Source organism: Lipotes vexillifer, unplaced genomic scaffold (assembly GCF_000442215.2).
Source record: "Lipotes vexillifer unplaced genomic scaffold, Lipotes_vexillifer_v1.1 scaffold567, whole genome shotgun sequence".
In the NCBI taxonomy this organism is placed as follows: Eukaryota; Metazoa; Chordata; class Mammalia; order Artiodactyla; family Lipotidae; genus Lipotes; species Lipotes vexillifer.
The window spans coordinates 2236433-2241745 of NW_006776652.1; positions in this window are offsets into that span (position 1 = coordinate 2236433).

Consider the following 5313-nt stretch of genomic DNA (forward strand, 5'->3'; position numbering starts at 1 on the left):
GGCAAGTTTCAGCTGGTCCATTGCTGCTTCTGTGCTTTCTGTTTCCCTAAAAACATCATATGATAACATCACACAGTCAGAATTTCAAAACTGGGGGAACATCACCTAACAGCCCTGTCTGGTCTCCCACAGGATGGAAACTGAAGCCCAGAGATTAAAGCATGGTGCAGGGGCTAATAGCCTGGTGGGGCCACAAACTCCCTGGGCGACTTTCCCAGGCCGTTTTCTGCTCTGGGCCTCAGTTTTCTCATCTGTAAGAGGAAGAGGGTTATTTTAAAATGAATTAAGAACATGTTAATGCTCTAAAATCAGGGCATGAGGTTGGAAGGGGCTCAGGGGCTGTGCCGTCTCCTCTCAGAAGCTCCGAGCCAGCTGCCAGAGTGGAATCCTCCCTCTGCACTGCCCTGACAAGTCACATCACTTCCTGAAGCTTCAATTTCCTCATCTCCCCAGTGGAGATAATAATAGTACCTCCTTACAGGATGGTTTTGAAGTTTAAATAAAGTAGTACCTGTAGCCCAATAGTGGGCATGTAATAAACTCTCAATAAATTATTATTGGGATTTCCCTGGTGGTCCAGTGGTTAAGACTCTGAGCTTCCACTGCAGGGGGCACAGGTTCAATCCCTGGTCGGGGAACTAGGATCCCACATGCCACGTGGTGCAGCCAGTAAATAAATAAATAAAAATTTTAAAATAAATAAATTAATAAAAATTATTATCATTATAATTAAACTTAAATCCCTGGATGGCATCACTATCATTTTATAATCCTCACAACCTCCAGCAGTGTCTGGCCCTAATAGGCACTTAACATGCATGTGATAATTGAAAGAAAGGCTACATGAACGAATGAGCAAACAGATCTCATTTTTTTCCAGACACCCAGGATACGTGATGGGACTTGGGGTGCACGGCAGGTCCTGTGCCTTTAGCCTGGCAGGGCTGTTAGTGACCCACGTGGCCTCTGCCCGCCAAACGGCCACCGCACGGGCCCTGCAGAGGCAGAGTGCAGTCTGGGCTCTGACTGATGCTCCCCAGCACCAGGGCTCCCCGGCCCTCGGTGCTGTGTGTATCGAATGGCGGATGGGGAGGATGTAAGTGAGGTCCGCTGAAGCCACCCTGCCTCCCCAGGGGTTCCCTGTCAGAGCGTGGAGATGGCGGTGCAGGGTCTTCTTTTGGGGCTAGGATTCCACGCAGAGCTCCAGCTCCCCAAGAGCTTTCTGTGGGCCTCCCCTAAGAGGCAGAAGAGGAATGGGTTGGCAGAAAGGTGGGGTGACCAGGCCTGAACGTTCCGGAGAAAGTGGTAAAAAGCCCCAGACTACCAGACTAAGCTGAGGCACGTGTTCAGTGGCCTCTGAAGTGCCTGAACTGTGGTTCCAAGTGGCCACATAGCAGCAACCACCATCCCTGCCACTCTGCCCAGGGGCCTGTGTCACAGGCTGTAATGGGCTGACCTGTTCTCCGGGAGGCTTCCAACTCTGAGCACCACGCTCCTTTACCGTCTGTGTCCTCCTGTCACCCCCACTGTGCCCTGGTCCGCCACCCTTCTCCCCAACTCGCTCCATGTCTTGCCCTGGGGGTCCAGTACACGGGAATGACCGTGCCCTGCAGAGCAATGCTCTGGTTGGGACAAGTCACATTGGACTCTCCACGCCCACCTTCCCCCTTCTTAGCCATTGAGCCCCTTCTCAACCATGATCTTGGGACGCGCTGCAACTTCCCGGGGTAGCTGGCTGCTACCCTCCAACCCTGACTGGTTGGAGCCTAAGAGAGGGCTTTTGGGTCCAGAGAAGCCCAGAGACAATGCAATTGCCTGGTTGGTCCCTCACCTCTGTCACCACCTCAGGAAACTTCAGGTCAGCGTTCCATGGCCGCCCACCCCGGAGGACTGTGCAGGGTTGAATAATGCCCATATGGCATTATAATAATGTCCAGTAATACCTGGTGGTCCACTGGCCAGTTGCCCTCCTCCTCTTTGACCAAGCCAGAGCCATGTGTGTGTATTCTTATAGAAATCTCTGCCAGGAGGTGTGGGGAGGGAGGGGAGTAGATGGGGAGACAAAGAAGAGGGGGAAGGAGAGAGAAGGGGAGAGAAGCAGAAAAGAAGGGGTCTGTAAATGTGGATGGAGTGGGTCCTTGACAGACCCCAGACTTTGTGGGGACAGAGCTCTGGGGAGCTGGGGAATTCTCTGTCTCTGGTTACAAAAAGGCAGGGTCAGGGCCTCCCTGGTGGCGCAGTGGTTGAGAGTCCGCCTGCCGATGCAGGGGATACGGGTTCGTGCCCCGGTCCGGGAGGATCCCACATGCCGCAGAGTGGCTGGGCCCGTGAGCCATGGCCGCTGAGCTTGCGCGTCCGGCAACAGGAAAGGCCACGACAGTGAGAGGCCCACATATCGCAAAAAATAAAAAAAAAGGCAGGGTCAGAGTTGATCTTCCAGGTCAACACCCGATTTTGCTGAGAACCCCAAGGGCATGGGACTCCAGCTTTGACCTCCAGTGCCTTTCACACCATTCTCTTTCTTGTGTTGTTGGAATCCGAGTACCAAGAAGACGCCAGGGCCAGGGCAAAGGGTGCAGGGTGGCTCTTCGGGGAACTCAGAGCCCAGAGGAGGACCAGGTCCTTTCCTGGATAGCCCCTCACAATCCTTTAACCTGGGTCAAGAGCAGCTCCAACCCCAAACTCAGGTCTGACTACTGACATGCAGCAATGCCCAAGGGGGTGTCTGTTCAGGCTAAGCTGACGTTGACAAGAACACTGAGCCCTCTAAGTGTGAACACTGAGCCCTCTAAGTGTTTACTGAACAAACCCTGTCCTCTGAGTAGGGCAGCCAAATTTAACCCAGCCTCATTGCCATGCGATTATGTTTTTAAGATGCTCCATTCCTTTATCTGGAAGCAGGAAACAGTAATACATGCTCACAGTGGACCACTTCTGAGGGACAACAGAAAACTTTCCCATCCCTGACGCTAATTATTATCTCTGTGAGCTCTAGCACAACCAGCTATCGAGGGAGAAAATTGGGTCAGAAGAGAGGACACTGGGGGCTCCTGGACACACACCTCCCATGTCCCTCTCTCCTAGACCCCTCCCTGCCCCCTCTCGAACACTGCAGCCACATGGAAACCTGTGGGGAACAGTTGGGGCTTTTTATAATTTTATTTGTTAACAGTTCAGGCTATTTTTTTTTCATGCTGCAAGTGATGCCAATGCCTCATGAAAATGTTGTGAAAAAAAACAAGTCTATTTTGGGGTAATCGGCCTCCTCAGAGCTTCTCACTTGCAGCTCTGCAGGCTCCAGGAATGGGCCTGCCCTCTCTCAGAAGTTCTGCAGCCTGCCTGAAGTTCAGGATCCTGGGCCCAGACGCACTGGCTAGTGGACGCATTTTTGTCCCCCTCTTGTCATTTTCCTGCCTAGAAAGCAGGGCAGAAGAAACACCATCTAGCTTCTTTATGCTTCCAGCTGGCCTGGCAGTGGCTTCCGGTGCACTGTCCTGAGAAATGAACATCCCAGGAGACTCGGAGTGGATCACATCTTTCCCCCATGGCATTCGTGGTGATGGTACTTGTAGCACTTTAAAGACATAAGCCAACAAGTGCTCCAATTTCTCTACTGAACGAAGCGCTGTTTCAAAGCTGCAATATCTGTTTCATGGAGGCCTCAGCCAGCTGTGCAGGGCCAGGGTAGAGGGGCTTGGGTGGGTGGGCAGAGGGGTCTACATGCTCAGAACTCTGCTAGCAAGGGCTGGCGGTAGCCTGGCCAGACCTGAATAGGAATGGATTCTTCAGTTCCTGCTGGAAGCAGCTCTGCCAGCCCCACAGTGTGGCCGTAGGAAGGCTGCAAGGACCAGCTGGGCTTGGAGGATCTCAAGCAGAATTCACTGCCTCACCTGGTTTGTTCATTTTCTCAGGACCAACCCCCCCCATCCCCGCTACCCCCCAGGCGCTGGGCCAAGGTGGGCCTGAAATTTTCCAACCCTGGTAGGTCAGACTGTCGGAATTCCACCCCCGCCCCGATCCTCGCCCCAGTGCCCTCTGTGCTGTCTGCTTTCCATAGGCAGTCCTGGGGTGCACGGGAACACATGGCACTGGTCCTCCGTTGCAGCGTAGGTCTGTGATGGAGAGAAGGCGGAAGTGGTGGAAGAGTTCAAGGGACCACACAATCTCTGATCTCAGCCCGGGAAGATGAGAAAATCATCTAGCCACCCTCTGACTTCGGGCAAGGAATACTGTTATCCTCAGTGGGAGACCAGAAAGATGAAGTTCCTTGACCAAAGTCACATAGCCAGTTCCCGATGGAGCGGCTACTAGAACTGAGATCGGCTCCTCCTCTGATTTGGTTTCCTTCACTCTGGGCTCTTGGGGCTGCTGTGGTCCACATCTCTGCCCTCACTGGGCTTGGGCGGCCTCCTCTTCCCTTGGCTTCCTTCTGTCTTGTCACCACCCTGCCCCTAGGGGGTTGTCACAGAGATACCCTTCCATTACCCTGAAATGACACAGTGCCATCTGTTTCCAGAGGTCTATGGCTGGCCTCTCCAAGCCCTTTCTTCATCATTCCCTATTTCTCCGGAAGTTCTAAAATTTTCTTTGGCTGAATTGGTCCCCAAATTGTGACTGACCACTTAAGGAAGCTGAAAGTAGGGACGATGGCAGAATGAGGTTCTCTCTCTGCCTCTTACCATGTGTCTAATCCCTCCACCCTCCAGCCCAAGATGCTTCCTTCTGTGCTCAGCCTTGGCAGCCATCAGCTGATATTTTACTGAGTCCCAATTTGGGTCAGGAGCTGCTCCAATGAGAAGGACAGCCAATTAGATATAGGCCTTCCATGTTAGGAACTCATAGCAGATGTCAGTGCTGCAATCAGCCTCAAAGGTCACCTGACCCAACCCTTGTACATGAGAAAGCTGAGGCCCAGAGAGGTCAGGGAATTGTCCAACGTCACACAGTTGCGTGAGGACGGAATCCAGGCCTCCTGATGGACAGCGGACCGATCTTTCCAAATTACCAAACCAGTTCAGAATGTGAAGATGCCTGCAGCATGGGATGGCCCCCGACCCCAGTTCTTGCCCCTCAAGGAGCCCCTTGTCTCCCTTTGATGGCCTCTCTCTTGGCCCCGGGGCTGAGCGTCTCAGCCCATCGGGCCTGGACAGCAGAAGCCATGCTCTTACCTTGAGCAGGGCCCTCTGTTTGGGCCGATCGACCTGGTGGCGCCTCTTGGCATTACTCACTGTGCTCATTTCTTCTCCCGCTCCCCTGCCCTGCCCCCTTCCCTTCCATCCAGCGCAGCCGGGAGCCTGGAGGGAGCACAGAGCG